General features: G+C 36.6%; 1 pseudogene; it reads right to left on the bottom strand.

The window, feature by feature from the left end:
- LOC105823780 overlaps positions 1 to 753 on the bottom strand; it is a 39,766-nt pseudogene extending 39,013 nt beyond the window's left edge.
- Between the last annotated feature and the right edge of the window lie 17,843 nt (positions 754 to 18,596).

Genomic DNA, 18,596 nt, shown 5'->3' on the forward strand with positions numbered 1-18,596 from the left:
TGGTCGAGGCCATAGGGTCTTCGCATGTAGTAAGGTGGGAAGCTTCGCCTGCGGTAGGGCCGGCGTTGTTGGGCCTGGCCTTCAGGAGCACGCTCCGATCCCTCATTCTTTTCCCCACCCTCGCTGTTCTGATAATTCTACTGGTGATCGCGTGGAGGACCCTGCTACGCCGATAGCGTCTATAATGGTTACGGTCTGCTGCATATTGACTGCTTTGAACTGGAATTCCACCAGGGCCTGTAACGTTTGCTGCCTCCGCACCCTTTTCTCCTTCAACAACATCAAACTCCACAGTTTCTCCATCTCCTACACTGTGAAGGTACTTCCTGGGGTTATTCTTCTCTATGGCAGTCTGGTGTACAAATACATCTTCCTTGGTGTCATTCCCGTTGATGAAACCATATCCGTTTCTTACATCGAACCATTTTACTGTTCCCAAAACCTTCGTTGCGATGACCTTCTTGTCCTCGCCGGCAGGCGCGGCCGATGTGAGGCCGCCCGGGCCACCGCTGCCTGCGCCGCTGCCCGTGGTGCGGGGCTTGGAGTAGGCAGCGCTGAGGGCGGGGCGGCCGGTGGCTGCTGGGTCTCGGCCTCGCTGCCCCTGGTTACCGTGATGGTGACTGGGGCCGGCTGCGGCAGCTGCGGCTCCTCCCGATGTGCGATGGTAACTAGGCCAACGGCGGCGGTGGGGCTGCACAGGGCTCTCTGGGGTCCGCTCTCCGCTCCCGCTACCCATCCAACTCTGTGTGACATTTTTGAGTTGCAGTCTGCATTTGCTGCTTCTTTTTTCGTGGATGACCATTTTTATTTGGAAAAACCTTGACATACAAATCATAGTTTTTCAGAGTTGGTTATCTGGCAGAAATTTTTCTTGAAAATGAACAAATTAAGCCTATTCCTTCAAAGAAAACCACTGACAATATTTGTTGCCAATGGCAAAATTTATGCTCGCAAGAGAAATCGGAGTTTTGGAAACTTTAATCCACAACTGTGAGCTTGCCAGCTTCCCAATACCTACAGATTTTTCTGATGAAATCACTTAGTGATGTTTTTTGATATCATGTCATGAAATTTATCAACATTTGGAAGATCTGCATAACTGAGTAAACCAATATTTTGTAATGACAAATGCATGATGTTATAAAATCGTGCATGGGTAAAAGTTCTGTTCAAAGTGTAAAATAGACCATTGGATTTTGTGACAGAATGAAAAGTTCATTAATATAATTTCAAATTCCATATTGCAACAAACTTAAGAAACTACTACATGGTGAGTTTTGGTTTTAGGATTTGGTTTTAGGATAAAATTTAAGCATCCATAATTATACGAAATATTCCCCCTTTTTCTAACTACATATCTCTGTGAGGCCAAATTTCCCCATATACTTTAACCACAACAACTTAGATTGAGTGCAGAAGCATGAGAATCCAGCTGTCTTCTAAGAAGGAAGATATTATTGATATTTGAAAAAATATAAAATAATTGTGACATTTTCTTTTTTGTTTTGGTTTTGAAAATTATAGTTATTTTAAAAACAAAATGTTTTTGTTATGTAAGTTTTTATAAGTTATTTTAAAATAAATATTTTAAACATTTATCAGTTTTAATTTTTAACATGGTAAATGTTGAAGGTATAACCTTCAAAACTCAATCATTTTTAAGAATGCAAAGGGTTCTAAGACCAAAAAGTTTGAGAATCACTAGCCCGAGACAGTCAAGGAGAAAAGTGAGGACAGAGGTATGGACATGTGGCATCTCACACCTGGCAAGCGAAGGACATTGGTTTTACTAAGTTGTCCCATGTGCTTGTTTTGCTATTTCTCCTCTAATACTTTCATTTTCATAAAAGATGGTTTTTCTTCCACATTGACTCATTGATACATACTCCTCTCTCTGAGAATAACTGTGGTAAATACACTAATAGAGCTCCAAAATGTAATCTTTACAAAACTAAAGTCCTCAAAACTATCCTTACCCTAACTTTAACAAATGTAATATATAGAAATATAACTACATTTTGAATTATAAATTATAATAAATAGGATAACAATATGGTATGATGATAACTTATGGAAGGATGAAGTAGTTTAGAAAATTTTATCAAGAACTGATTCAAATATAATATGAAAAGATTTGAATTACTATTTTCTATTCTTTTGTACTTTTCCCCAGTATTTTATTGAGGTATAATTTATATATAGGAAAATGTACAACTTGGTGATGATTTACAAGATTTGGAAAATGGCTTTTGAAGATATGGAGTAGTTTGTAATAGTATAGACATGCAAGGTAAGAAGAAATAAAGCTGAGAAGATCACAGAGCTAAAAATAAAATGACCTGGGGGAGAGATTAGTTGACAAAAATGCATGGTCCAAAATCCTGATGTTTATTAGAGGTGGGTCATACATTTAATTCCTAGTTGTCTAACTTCCAGGCAAAAAGGAAAGCAAAAATTTTAATGATTAATTGAAAAACTGATCTATAAGGAAAACAAACCAATTGCTCAAGAGGAACAAAGTTGTTCCTGTATTGAATACATGGTGAACTTTTTACTATGGTTTCTTTTAAAGTGGATTCGGTATAATGTAACTTATTAATACAATGTCTTCAACATTCTTATAGTGAAATTTACAGGATTATATGTCTGTCAATGTAGGCCTATAGCATGGCTTTGTGTCTTTAGGGGAAACTTAACCTCTCAAGGTATGATTATTTTCTTTTCTGACGTGAGAATAATATCTGCCTTGAAAGCATTGTGATGTCAGTAAAGACCATATAATATGTGCTCAATAAATGATAGCTATAATTCTTTTTTTTTTTATTTCAGCATATTATGGGGGTACAGAAGTTTAGGTTACGTATGTTGCCCTTACCCCCCCTCCCCCCAATAGCTATAATTCTTAAAGCAGTTCTGTCAGAGCGGCTGTGACTAGGAATATGTTGTGGTCCAGGTAGATAGCTTTCTGGTGACCTGACTTAATCCAGAAATGGATGTTACAATATACGAAGAATGAAGGTTCTGCATATCTTTTAGGAAATCCTTCCTACATATAGAAATCATTTTCATAGCCGAGATATTGAGGGACAGTACATATGAGGTTTTACTCCCTGAAAATTGCCTGCTATTATTTGTTTCCAGTCAGTGAAGAATCATAGGATTTGACATTAGCTGCGTTAAGTAACAGCAGCTTACCAAATATATTATATCCGCCTGAGTGGAAGGCCATACCATCTCTGTACTAAAGTAGGCTAAGAGTGACCCTAGACTGGTTTTGAAACTTCCTCTAAAGTCAGCTTTGGGTTTGTTCAAACACACAGAAGTGTGGGTGACAGAAGTCCCAAACTTATGACATGGAACGTGGCTCTAAATGCCCATCTCAGCAAGCACGGTCCTATGCACAAATATAATAGGCAAGACTATCTGTGTTAGAAGGAAGTATAATTTTTTTTTCAAACTAAGATTGTTTTTTTTTTTTTAGAGTGTCTTTCTGACTATCAGTCAAGTCTCTATTGAGGGAAAGAGAAAACAAAGGTGTTGAGATTCGGTGAAGTCTCACTCAGTAAAAGTTGAATTAGGTCATTAGCATTTACATATATTTTTCAGTTGAACAGAGGAGTGAAATTAGTTTGTAGTAATTGCACAAGCATTCCAGAAGGTTGGCTAGGTTCCTTAGGGGTCTTTTAAAGCGAGCTATCAGAAGAACATAATGGATATTTGATTTTTAAAAATCTTTTGAGTCTTTGATAGAGTCGAATTTTCTTTCATTAGTAATCCCTTGAGAATCTGCCTCAAGCAAGTCCTGCAGTCTCTTCACATTTTCCACATCATTAAAAGCCTTCCTGGACTATCCCCAGAGGACTAGCTCCGATTCACTGTGGCGTCTGCAGGCTGCTGAAGCTAAGCATGGTCTCTTCACAAAAGAAGGGCCCAGATCCTTCCTGTCCAGAACAATTCAGTGGGAAGGTCATGGTCATGATTTCGAGGCCATTAGGTATTTAGGTATTAATACTTTTAATAAGTGTTGAACTTATGAATAAGTTGATAGTCAATTAAGAGTCAGATTTATACCCTAGCCCCTATAACTGTTTTGAAATTATAAGCAACTAATTTGAGAATAACAGCCAAATGTCTTTCCTATAAGACATTTCCATTTTCATCACTACTAGATTAGAGTTTCAGGGTTTTAAATAAATGCTCTGCTATCACTTTCATTTACTTCTCCTTTTCCAAAACCAAAGTACTTCTTCCTTTATTGGAAGGCTTTCTGGGGTAATTTTGATTTAAACTGATCATTAACAACAGATGAGTCATAAAAATCAGTTATAAAGATATCGAAATATTAATTTTCGATTTATGCCACTACTTGTGAGTCTTACCTTCATAGCTGAGATATGTAGTTTCTCATAGGAAAACTACATGGCTATGCTTGATGTTTGACAAAGAGCATTTCTTCTCTATAACGTGTAAAATCTCTAGTATATTATTCTAGAGGGTGATTAAGATGGATAATTCTTTTTTAAAGTTTGTATGTCTTATTTCAGTTTTGGATAGGGTTTGGTTAAGGGTCCCTTCACTAGGCTGTGTCCTCTTATTTGTGGTTTCTTATGTTTGTGAGGAGCCGGCTAAATGGACTGGGAAGCTGAGAAGGAAAAATTTCATTGGTTCATACATTGCCCCGGGCACATTTGTAACTCAATCTTTCTCTCTAACTGGTGTCGGCATCATGGCATCATTTTTATCCTGATGGTCTACTTAAGCAGCTGCCTCAGATTCCATAATGGATGAAGGATGATTATTTTAACTCTATGATGTTTAGTTGTATTTTTGGTAGGTGAGATAGATGATATATAAAACCTAAAGGACTAAAATGAGGAAAATAGGAAATTTATTCTTTTGTTATGGGCTGGCTACCTGGAGGGTAGCATACTCAAAGTACAATCTAAATATTTAGGCGAAATAGTCACATAACTCGTTAAAGGCATTAAACAAATAAAGAAAATATTGCTCTATTCTAAAAATATACGTAAATTGTCTGATCTTGGAGTCACAATATGGCTTTGCTAATTATTACTTTTATGCTCCCCCACCTCCACCCCTTTTTTTGGCCAAAAAGGGCTGAATTTAAATCGAAATTCAAATAATAGCAGGCTATGAGTTTTGTCCACTTCCAGTCCTTATTTATGTCTGTGCTCCATGGGGAAATATTTGGCTCACGACCAATTCTTTACCTTCTTTGGACATTACCAGAATTGTGGATGCTGCAGGCTGTCTGTCTCTTTCTGAGATGAATCAGCACTGCTGTCTGCCAGTCAGCTCATGGCTGGCTTTTGAATCAAATAACTGGCCCAGAGCATTAAGTGAAGTTGCATAAAGTAGAAGACCATAAACTCATTTGATGTAGGCCAAAAATTTGAAATAAAAAAATGGTATGTGATTTTTTTCCCCCCACATTTTAAGATTGCTTAAGTTTGTAACTAGAGATTTTGAAGGTTAACTTTTCATAAAGACTGGCAGAATTGCTTTACATGGATTCCTAAAATAGATTTTTGTGTAGCAGTGTGTATGCTCTCTGGAATTCTCCCAAGTTTAATTCTCATTTCTATCCTATTATAGTTTTAAATTACTTTCTTCTAATGCCAAGTAAATTTTAGTTCTATTTTATTTAAATTTATATATTGTTTGCATTCTAACTGGATGCAATCTATTGAATGTCTTAATTATTCAGATCACTATGATAATATAGAACTTTCATTTTGTCAGGGAAATAAGATATTAAAGCCATATATATGCATATATATGTATGTAATATTTGTTTTTAAAAGCAACCTTTTTTAATAATCAAAAGTTCCAGTATTTTGATAAAATTAAGAAATGGGAAAGACATGATAAAATGGCTTTATGTAGATGAACATATATAATAAAAAGAGTTTGATGGAGTTAATAAGTGGTTGTTTCCTTTTGATTAGCGTTTTTATAAATGTTTTTCTCCCATTACCATTCATAAAATGGAAACAAACCACAACTAATTTAATGCATTTTATTTGGTACATGTTCAATAAATGTCTGTTAAATTAAAAGCAAGTAGGGAAACAGGAATTGGAAAGTTCTATTTAATATTAAAATGAGTAAGAAAATAAGGCTAGTATAAAACAATGTCAGCTAATCCAGTAAAGCTACTGTCAAAGTTTGTCTTCCTTCTCTTTTGATGTAATCTTTTGCAGAGAAGAGTATCCTCAGGACTAGGTGTGGATAACCCAGCAATTAAAGTAACTCTAGTGGGAATTTGTGATAATTCTGAAAGACAGAAGATTCAGTCCATTCTTAGTAATTTAATATTTCATATAACTAAAATTTCATGAGTAAAATACTGGAGAGCTGCCGTACCTGATTAAAACAATTAAATTTCACTTTGTATGAGACTCTGTTTTGTTCATGTTGCTCAGAATGAGAGACACTGCTCTTTCCAATAAAAACTTTAAAACAAGTACTTTACAAATTATGATATAATGTGGTAGGCATGGTAAAAGTGGTATTGCATGAAGGACATTCTACCTTGGAGAGAGAGGGAAAAGAGGGGGACGACTAAGCTGGACTTGATGCTGCTAAAGAAAGACATTCCAGGATTAGAGAAAAACACAAGGACTTGTATGTAATGAATGACTATTAGAAAATGAAAGACATTTTCAGGATTATCTTTTTCTCTCACGCTTTTTATCTCTAGCTAAAATATCCTTCAAACTTACTTTATTTGCAACTGTTAAGAAATATAATTTACTTCTTGACATAGTGGTTGTGCATGTGCACACACATACAAATTCCAAGGCATGGTACTTACAGTTAATACTTTATTACTACATGCAGTGCAGCCTGGCACTGTGGTATTTTCATCTATTCTATTATCTCAATTAAAATGCTTACTGAGGCCTACCAAATTGATTTCGTGACCCTTTATGGGTCATGGTCTGTATTTAAAAATGAAACAAAAACAAACAAAAACCTGTATTAGAGCTCAGAATATATAGGGAGACCTCTTTCATATTCAATATGCAGCTTTGCAAAGTAATTATTTGGCTCTTTCTCAGTAGGGTTTCAAGATGGTAAGAAACAGACTGATGGCTTTGACATATTTGCCATGCAGAAGGCAACATGGGATGGTGCAAAGGCTTTGGGAGTCAAACAGACCTATCCAAGTCTTTGACAAGTTACTGAATCTGAGTCTCAGTTTTCTCATCTGTAAAATGGAATTAATAAAGCTATCTCTGAGGACTAAATGAAATAACACATCTATTTAAGCAGTAGTTCTCAAACTTGGCTGCACATTTAAATCACATGAGCATTTTGCATAAGGCAAAAGCATATTATGATAGAGTCAGATATTTGCAAAAGAAGTTAAAGAATTTTAAGTTTAGTGACTGAGAATAAAAGTTGGTATTTTTGCTTGTTAGTGTTTACCACCTAAAAACAAAGTGCTTGATATACCAATAAGTATAATACTTTCAGATTTAAAATTGAAATGTCTGGTTTCAGGAGGGGAAATTAGCTTTTTGAGGTTTTGCAGATAATTTAGTTCAGAAAAGCTTTGCTCTTATGAATATTAAGAAAATTGAAGAATTTGAATGAAGCCCATATACATGCCTGATCCTTTACTTTGTTAGACTTTGTAGACACAAGATTAAATTCACTCAATATCAATAGAAGAGTTTTAAGGGGAGGTATTAGTAGAGGATGAGAAGCATTTTCTGAATGTAGGCTTCGAATGAAGCATCATCTCCAAAGCATTCCAATATGGTGAAACCCAAGCTAGGAATAATCCACTTGGATTGAATTCTAGAATTTGTGAGAAGTATCTAATTGAAGAGTTGAATCTTATGAAGACTGACATGTCTTGTCAGTGTGATTATCTGCCATGTGGTCTCGTGCTGCTGCCATCATTCTCAGATTATCTCCTCTAGCACTATAGAGCCATAAGAGTTGCTTGTGATTAAAAAACATTTGTTATCCTCCTTAATATTTTGAAATAAAAAACAAAACAAAAAATAATTTACTATTAAAATAAATCCAAGGCTAATTTTAGAAAAATAAATTTAAATCTAGAATGTGTCACAGGTAGGTTTTGAGACAGCATTGTCAGAGGCTGTGTGATTTACTTAGGATTAATGACTAAGCATATTTTGTAGAAGCTATGAAATCATGTATTCCTAAGTGACTGAAAAAACTGAGTTGATTTTGCTAGGAAGAAAAATTAACCCTCAATCCATCCCTCTCACCTTCTTCCTTTCACTTTCCTCCCTTACTATGTTTCTTTTTCCTTCCATTTCCTTATGAAAAATTAACTTCATCCTTTTGAAAAACTTTCTCATATAAATAGGGTATGATACACATTTCTTTCCATTCTGCATTCCCTTTTATTATAGGGCTTGAGATGTGTTCAAATGCTAATGAAAAGCAAGCTGTGACATTGTTGGTCTGGAGCATACAACTGTGTGTTGTTTAAAGTGCTGTGCTGTATCTTTCAACCAACTTTATTGATCTCTGAAAAGAAGATAGCACACATAGAGAGCTTATCGTGGAGGTCAGTAATGGTTGGGTTGGCGAATCTTAATATGGATAACAGAATAGAGATGAATTTGGGCCCTGGCTGCGAGAGACCAAGTTTTTAAAAAAGCAGTGACCTTGGTGTTGGAACTGGGTCTTATAGAACTCAGTATGGTCTTAGGTAAGTCAACTAAATTGTTTATTCTCAACTTCTTTATTTTTTAAATGAACAAAACAATTCTTATTAAGTTGGCTTTATAATGTTGTGAAGGAAATAGGAATTAAGAATGAGAATACCAAGTTAAACTGTCTTTGCTTCTAAGTGGTAGAATACCAGTCTTAACCACTTATGGCAATGTATCTTCATCTGTTCATCTACAAAATGGGAATGATAATAGTACCAGTTTCAGAGGAGTTTTTGTAAGTATTGTAAAAGATAACCTACATAAAGCACTTAATGTAGTGCTTGATACAGAGCAAATATTCGTTCATGCACTCATTCAACACATATTTGAGTAACTACCATGTACCAGGTGTTTTTCTCGGTCCTTGGGATATAAATGTGAGCAGAACCAAACATAGTCCCTCTTCCTTGAAAGCTCATAGTACAATGAGAGAGATATAATTAAATAATTCAAAATAAACGTATAATTACAATGATAAGTGCTGTGGAAGAAAGGCACCCAATGCTGTGAGAATAATGTCAGAGAAGGTGGGATCTAAGTAGGCAAAGACTGGGGACAGGAAGGGTTGGATTCCAGGCAGAAACAATAGCATGTACAAAATCTATGTAGTGGGAATATGTTGTGGGAAATTCCAACACAGAGTGAAAGGGAAGGTGGCTCAGGATGAGGCTGGAAAGACAGGCAGGCTAACAGGTACTTGTGTTTGTTGAGGGTTCCATCAGGGAAGCAGGACCACAATGATATGGAATAAGGTATATATTATGGGGATTGGATGAAGTCTACTGAGGGCTTGTATCTCTGTATCTGGTGGTGGGTCAGCAGGGCTGGTAATCAGAAAGAACAGCTGGACATGTATTGGAGCCCATTAGGATAAATTGAAACTCACCAGGGTAAACTAGAGCCTTTATCTGACTCTCACTCCTTCCAGCCTTGACAACATGGGTGATCTCCAGGGGAAGCTGGTGCTTTTTGCCATGGAGCGGCACTTGTGCCTGACCCAGAAAGCCTGGGTATGTCAGGGTTCCGAGAGGCTGAAGAAGATCTGATAGAAGCTGGGGAAGCTGGAGGCTTAGGTGCTACCCTGTGCCAACAAGGGGAGGAAGCAGATCAGTGTCAACATGTAGGAGCTGCAACAGGGTGTGTGCCCTATATTGACCTTCGAACCGTACCTTTAGAGTATAATGGCTGGTGCTTTACCTCTGCCTTCAAAATTGCATTCAGATTTCTCTGGTGGGTAACTATAACTTGAAACCAGGCAAGAGAGGGAATTCTAAAAAATATTGTTAGCTTAGCTGATAGCACCATTCCTTTAAATGTCTTTTTTGGCCATGTGATTGGGCTTTTGGATTTCATCAGATGAGCGTTGGAAAGCTATCAAATAGGTTTAAGCCAGTTGGTGTGGTTGGGGGGAAGGGACATAGGGGAATAACATGACCAGATCTGCACATTGGAATCCTGCATTCCATTGTAGAAAATGGATTGAAGGAACCTAAGAGTGGATTTAAGTAGATCTCTGAGTAACCTAGTGCAGTGGTCCAAGTGAGAGATGATAGTGGCTAGGATTAAAGGTGGAGGTAAAGGGGGTATAAACAAGTCTATATGGGTTCCAAAGATATTCAGAAGATAAAGTAAACAGGACTTGGGAATGTAATTGCTAAGGGTTGAGGGGAGAGGACAGTGCCAAGATCATGGGCTTGCTTTTGGATATTTTGAGTTTGTGGTAGCATTGAGAATATCCAGATGGAAATATTCAGTAAGCATTATTAATAATCGTCATTGCTATAGTAGTAGAAGCAGCAGTAGCAGCATCAATACTAGTTGTTAATATTCTTATCATTGACTTACTCCTCAGGGACCTAAAATCATTTCTGATTTATTTATGGGTACTCAGTACCCTGCTCATTCCCTGACATAGAACAGGACTAATATTTTATATCCCTCCTTTTCTCTTTCACTAAACCTTTGCATAATCATGCAATTTTTACTTTTTACCCAGGACTAACTTCTCTACTTCTGTTAATTCCATTTCATTCCAGCTCCTAGAGGACCTTAGTGACCATGGCTCAGGGGTCAGCAAACTTTTTCTGTATAAGGCCAAATGGTTTCTGTTACAACTCATCAGCTCTGCCTTTTTAGGGCAAAGGCAGGTGTAGACATTACCTAGACAAGTATGGTTGGCTGTGTTATGATAAATCTTTATTTATAAGACAGATGTGTGCCAGATTTGGCCTGTGGGCTGCAATAGAACCTGTGCCTAGTCCATTGTATGTTTTATTTTTCTTTTATTTTTAATTATTTTCAACACACTGGATCTCAAACATATTCAAGTTTTTTTCTGTCATCTCCCACTCCCACCAACCCTACCAGAAACAGCTTTCATTGAGACCTTTTTCCCTTAAACCACATACCATCTTTCTTTTCTCTTCACTTCTTGAAAGTCATCTTTTTTTGCTTCTATCTAGTTAAATTTTAGTAATATGAATTTCCCTATTGTTGTCTCAAAAATAATCATCAATTCCACTTTTCCAAATAAGATGACTTCTTCCTAGTCTTTCTTCTTGAGCTTTCTTTCTGTAGTATATCTCGTGTGGTTGCCTATACTATACCTTTTTTTGCACTGTTCTCCCTTTGACTTCTGTGACTCTGGAGTCTCCTTATTCTTTCCCTAACTATGAAGGCTGTATTTCATTACCATTAAAAAAATTGAGGTCGGGGATATTGATAATGTATGTATGGAGGCAAGGAGCATGGGGAAATCTCTGTATCTTCCTCTCAATTTTGCTGTGAACCTAAAACTGCTATAAACAATTGTCTTTGAAATAATTAAAAAAATTTAGCAATTGGCTGTGGAGTTTTATGGAGAGTTAGGAATTAGAGGTAGATGGTCTAAATCTCTTCTTCCCAATATCCCTCTTCCTTTGTCTTCTTCTTACCTTCTTTTTTTTAGGATTTATAGGACTGTTTTTGCAGGGTAGGGGAACTGAAGTGGGGAGTTTATTACTAGAGCTAACAGAGGCATCAAGACCTTAGAAGCAAGGAGAACCAAGACTATGTGCCAAGAACTAGAAGGTCAGTCTGAATAGGCTGCAAAACTGCTGGATCCAAAAGAAGCGATGAAAGATGGGGTACAGAACCAAGAGCCTAACAAACTCCAGCAAGTGCAGTGGAGTTGACAGAGAGTAAAAGCTTCCAGCAATAGGTCACTGAGGGTATCCTGGGGATGTAAACCATATATGAACATTCTCTATCAATTCCGTCAAAATCATTCTACAGAAAAATCTAAGTAAATATAGCATACCTGCTATGCAAATACAACAAATAAACAATATAATCAAACTATAGGGTAGTACTTGCTGTACTCTTATCAAATTTCCTAGTACCATCCACAAAACCAGGTTATAATTCCTGAGTCCTCTACATAGAAACTGGATCCCAGGCTTTGCTAAGAACCAGTGCTAATACTTAATTTGCTTTTATATAATAGCTGGGCCATGGGAGGGTGTGTCAGTTGAATTTAAAGACCAGGTCTCAAAGGATCCATCATCAGGTAAATGATGATTGAAGTCTTGGGCACAAATAATATAATTTAGGGATAGGTATTGAATAGTTGCCCTCAGTGACCTGCCCATATCCCTTGTATCTTACCACTTCATTATACTTTCCCTACTTCCAACTGCCTGCCAGTATCTGTATTTCTTTTCCTGAAGGCTTTTGAGGACTTTTCTGGAAGTCTTGAGACTGGAGACTCCTTGCTTTTGTAGGCCTTCTCCCTTTACCCCCTTAACCACCGCCCCCGATGCCCAAAGAGCAGGAAGTGCCATGGAATTAATACCCACCCCACACCCATATCCTTTAACCAATGATTGACCCTGGGTGGGTTAACTCTGAAGCTGTGTGTTTTACACTGGTTCCCAGAGTTTCCTAGGGGATTAAGCTCCAGCCACCCACGATGCAGCTGACATTATAATACACACTTTATTGGTTGCCTTCCCTGTCTTGCTTCCCTGCTCCCCTACCAGTGTTTCCTGCATTTCCTAAAATAAACTGTATTTAAATCCTTATATCACAGTTTGTTACTGGGGAACCCAAACTAATACCTCTTGGATAACACCTACAACTAGAAGGTAGTCAGGTGAAGAACCACATCTTATTTTCTTAATTAGCAATTATCTTTTAATTTTCAATTACTTTCTGGAATTTCTATTGGGACATGCTCCTGAAAGCTCAAATCTGACATGTCCGAACTGAAATCAGAACTTGAAACACAAACTGCTTCCACATTGATTAGAAAGAGAAGATTTCTAGGCTTTGTCTGTGTGCTTTCTTTCTGTTCATCTCTAAAGGGAAAATCTTTTAAGTGAATTCAGTATGTACTGTGTGTTCCTAATTTTCTCTGAGTTGGATGTGAATAACACCTCATACAAATATAACCTGTATTGTAACTTCACGGCTAGCTATTTTCACACGATGATCTCAGTCTTGGCTTGAATTCCTGGAATCTGGAATCAGTTAGTTTACATTTTGATTTACTCTGGAAGTGTTGACCTCAGAGGTAGTTTAGCAAATATTCCAAGTACCAAAATAAACACAAAATGTTGCAATTCATGATCATAATCTTTGTGTACTACTTAGGAATCAGGCTATTTTGGAAGTAGCCAATTTTATAGATTATTTTAAGAGGTTTTAATCAAAACTATAAGTAAAATTTTTCCTGGTGCATAATTCATAATTGATTATTTTCATATCTTTGCTTTAAAATAGTCTGAACTTTCAAAAAACAAATTGTGACATGTAAAGCAGATAGGTAGTGAATATAATATCTCAATTTAGGCATATTTGTTTAGGTTTAATAAATTGAAGCAAATCTTCTATAACTTTATCATTAATTCATTCATGGTAAAATAAATATTATTTCACTTGTTATGAATCATTCATATACTTGCTCAGATAATCTTCCTATACCAGAAAGGCTCTTCGTAGTCAATTTTAATGACCATATAATTGCCCATTGTTTCACTGTATCATAATTTACTTAATTTTCCTGTGGGATACATTTAGGTTGTTTTCAGTTACAAGTATTACAAATAATGGCTTGACATACATTCCTGTTCACCAATGTGCCTGAACATTTTAGATGATTTTATCAGGATTGATTCCTAGAAATGGAATTAGCAAATCAAGAGCATAAGCATATCACATATTTTAGGCTTTTGCTATACTTTCTAGTGGCTTTCAAGAAGGTTCCCTTTAGTTATGGTCTAGAGCAGCCATCCCCAACCTTTTTGGCACCAGGGACCAGTTTCGTGGAAGACAATTTTTTCATGGACGTGGGGGGCGGGGAGTGGGGTAGGGGGAATGGTTTGGGGATGATTCAAGCATATTACATTTATTGTGCACTTTATTTCTATTATTATTACATTGTAATACATAGTGAAATAATTATACAACTCACCATAATGCAGATTCAGTGGGAGCCCTGAACTTGTTTTCCTGCAACTAATGCTCCTGCTGATTTGACAGGAGGCAGAGCTCAGGTGATGTGTGTGATGGGGAGCAGCTGTAAACACAGATGAAGCTTCTCTTGTTCACCTGCTGCGGATCTCCTGCTGTGTGGCCCTGTTCCTAACAGACCAATACCAGTCTGTGGCCTGGGGGTTGGGGACCACAGGAGACAGAAAAAAATTATAGGCTGTCTTCAGAAAGTAGACTAGTAACTTAAATTGCTTTGAATTTGATTTCAGTAATTTACTGTGCTTAGTTTTCTAATATAATAGTACTAAAGTCAATGGGTTGTTCTTAATTTATATATATAAACCAAATGAGGCATTTAATTTTGTGTTATATGAGATATTATTTGTAAATAACATTAGATATTATAGTGACTGGAGTCAGTATAATCTAGAGAGTAAATTGAGAAACTTATCATTGTCCATCATGAGTAGCCTGTTCTAGTGTATCTGCATTCTCTCTGGGAACATAAATATTTCATTTACCAAATGACTCTGTTACCTATGTGGTCACTTTATCAAAAGTAAACTTGAGAAAAGTAATGTAACCAGGGAAATACTAACATTGAATATTATCCAATGGTGCTCTTGACATATTTCTAAGAATATCTATGTTTACTTTGTGAAAATAATTATAAATAGTAAAATCAAATAGAGATTTTTTGCAACCATTATATAAAATTATTAATTTAATTTAATAAATATTTATGGAGTGCCTCCTGTGTTCATATGATATTTCTGTATTCAAGTGAAAATTATTCTTTTGTGTATATTTTTCTTATTTCCCATTATGATAACAATGTTCTTATTCTAATTGAAATAAACTTGTTTATTTTTAAATCCTTATTCTTGTCATTAAAAAAATAAATTGTGGAAAATTTTAAATAATACATAATAAAATTGAATAAAGGATGAAGACTTCCTCTAAACAACTTTAATGTTTATTAGTAATAGCCTTATGACAACTCCTACCTCCTTTGAAGGAAAATTCCATCTGAAAATTATATAGCTTGAGATTATGAAGTCAGCATTCTCATTTTTCCTTGATAGCATAAAATGGGAAGTTTGGGGCAGGGATCATAATGAGGAATTCATGAGTTGAATAAGACACCTCAATTCCCTAGCCTCAGTGTTCTAAGAGGTGAAGAGAGAAATGATAATTTCCCAGGCTAATATCTTAGCTGACTTTGTCTTCCAATACATATTTTTTCTGTTAATATTTATAATAAAACCTCTTCTGCTTAGAACTTAGTTGTTTTACAGTTTCATGTAACTAGAACCCACGTGAGAATAAGGAGGTAAATATATTGACTTCTTGTTATTCAAAGTAGGGTTATGTTCCCATTAAAATATGAATTTAAATATAATCTGTTTGCCATTGAATTCCATGCTAAAGTTCTCATGTTTCTGGTGGGTGAGTGAGGAATGAAGGTTATGAGTAAGGAGGAGAGAAAAAATGGTAGGCAATGTAATTTGGGGATTAGGTGAGATGGAGAGCTGGTACTTATGACCCCACTATTTTTCTGGCCAATAATATTATGGCCCAGGATCACAACTAGAGGCAGCTGTGATATTGGCCACCGACTATTATTTGCCACTGAGTTTGCTGTTGTTTTTGATAAGCCCATGGGTATGGTGTTTTTTCACACTTTGCTCCAAATCAAGTCAATCACCTCCCACAGCAAAGTTGCTGGTTTTCATTCCTAGACAGCCCTGGTAGAACTATTGCACCTATGGAGCAGGAGGGTGGTGGTGTGTGGGGATGAGTCCAGGCTAAGAGGCCACTCCCACTCTTCCTACCTGAAGTTCAGTAGTTTTTCTGGAATAAAAGCTTCTTCCTTTCTTGTGTGCCTTTGGTCATTTTCCAGAGTCCTGAAATGGTTATTTTTGACAAGTTTTTGCAGTTTTGTCATTGTTTTTTGAGGAAAAGAATTGCTGAACTCTTTACTCCACCCTTTTGGAAATTCCATCATTCTGGGTCCAGTTGTAATTGGAATGTTCAAAGTTATATTTTGAATGAAGCCTGAGTTAGAAAACCTTTCTACATCATGAATGAGTGAATTATCCTTTTCCCCCTACTGGAGCCAAAGATTTTAGAATTTTAGAGCAGAAGGGACCTTAGTTCCACTTTCTGTCTTTTCAGATTGTTAATTGGAAACCTCAGTGCCTTGTGCAGTCACCACACAGATTGTTGCTGTTAGAATCGGATTTGGAAATAGATCATTCCCGTTGTCAGTCATTGCTTCCCCTAGCCCTGTGCAGATGCAGGTACTGATGTGCTTCCTCTGCAGTTCAGCCCTTTGCCTCTGAGCTAATCCTGCCCAGGTCGCAGCACATGAGGGCGAGGTCCGATAGGAGTTGTGCTGCCTTGAACCAGAAGCTCAGGGATGAGGCCTAGTAATCGTATTCTCCAGGAGTTTCTGGTGCACATTCAAGTTTGAGAGCTGCTGGCATAGTGTAAAGGACTAAAAGGTGATTGCTGCTGTCATTAGTTAGTTAGTTCTATACACTAGAAATTCTAATAGCCAATGAGCTGCTGTTTTTCATCACAGCTAAGATCAAATTCATTGTAAGTCACACCATTATTTTATTTACTCAAAAAAAATAAATCCTCTGCAACTTCAACTGTGCAACAGTGCTTTCTTAATACTACAATTTTATGTTATACATGTTGGAAGAGCCTTTTAAAGATAGTTTTAAAAATGTCATATCACTTTCTGCATACGAAACAGAGGAGAATTTAAGTAAAATAAATTCATTAAGGCATTCCTCAAACATTGGAAGACAGACTCCTCTGAATCTTTTCTTGATTCAGTCCTTACTATGTTTTTCCACACAGCATCATCCTCTAGCCATCAAGGAGTTGATGATGCAGCATTTCTTAAAAGAGTGTTCCACTATTGTTATCTGGGCTTTTCTCTCAGCTTCCGACACTGATTCTGCAAATTTTCATGTTAGACACAGACAACGATAACTGTCAGGACTGCCACCTGGCCGACAGTGATTATAAGATACATCACAATTTTAGAGGTTTTTAAATGTTAAAGAACAGTATGGCTTAGAAACAAAGAAATGTGGTGGTGATTATGTATAGTCTCTATTAATCTACTCAGTTCTTCACTTCTATTCTAGAGACAAATGCTGTAGATTTTTCTTTATACAACTGTCCTCATCCATTTCCTTCTCTCTATAATAATCTAGCATCCTTTGTTTAGGCCTTGGTTATATTTAAGTTCATATATCTTTTCCTCCAGAAACCTCTTGCCTTATAGAGTATTTTAAATCAGATTTTTAGTCACATGAAATGTAGCTGATCTTATGGCATAATGTAGGTATTAGGTTCTCCAGAGAAACAGAACCAATTATATACGTGATGAGAGAGAGAGAGAGAGAGAGAGAGAGAGAGAGAGAGAGAGAGAGAGAGAGAAGGAAAGAAAGGGGGAGAGAGAGAGAGAGAGAGAGAGAGAGGTTATTAATTTAAGGAATTGGTTCATGTTATTGTGAAGGCTGGCAAGTCCAAAATCTGCAGAGTAGGCTGGCAGGCTGGAGACCCAAGGAACAGCTGATTTTGTAGCTTGGTCCTGAAGATAGTCTGAGGCTCTTTCTTGGAGCACTTCAGTCTGCCCTCTCTTAAGTCTTCAACTGATTGGATGAAGCCCACCTACATTATTTACGGAGAGCAATCTGCTTTACTCAAAGTCTACTGATTTAAATGTTAATTTCATCAACAAAGTACCTTCACAACAACATCCAGACTGCTATTTGGACAAACATCTGTGTCCTGTGGCCTAGCCAAGTTGATATATTAAATTAATCATCACAGTGAATTTATCTTTCTTCGCAATCTTAATCATGTGATGGCAAATCTTGATCTGCTATAGACATCATTTTGAGCTTCCTGAATGATTTTAGCATTCCCACCTATTACTACCTACTTAGTAGCAGGTGACAAGTTCAAGTTGTCAGACTCTAAGTTCTTGGTGAGGGTTGTGGTCAAGATGTGAAAGTCAGGTCTGCTGATGAGAAGAAAATAGAAGAGTTTTAAATATTTACTTCATTAAATAAATAACCATTGGGGACTTACAAATGCAGAGCACAATGCTTGTGCTGTGGAGAATGTAGAATATATACACTGTACATCACCTTCAAGAAGCTTATATTTTAGTTGTTTAAAGAAGATAGTCAAATGAAATATTTAATTAAATAATCAAATAAAAGCAGGAAACAATAATGTAGGTAGGGAGAGTATTTAAAATTGCATACCAAGTGTATATTGTTGTAAGATTCATCTTTTCCATGTTTATAATGTCAGCAAGTCTGTTTTTTTTTTAATAGATTGACCACGAAGAGATAAATTAAGCTCCTT

This window comes from Propithecus coquereli, unplaced genomic scaffold (assembly GCF_000956105.1).
Source record: "Propithecus coquereli isolate 6110/MARCELLA unplaced genomic scaffold, Pcoq_1.0 Scaffold7, whole genome shotgun sequence".
Taxonomy (NCBI): domain Eukaryota; kingdom Metazoa; phylum Chordata; class Mammalia; order Primates; family Indriidae; genus Propithecus; species Propithecus coquereli.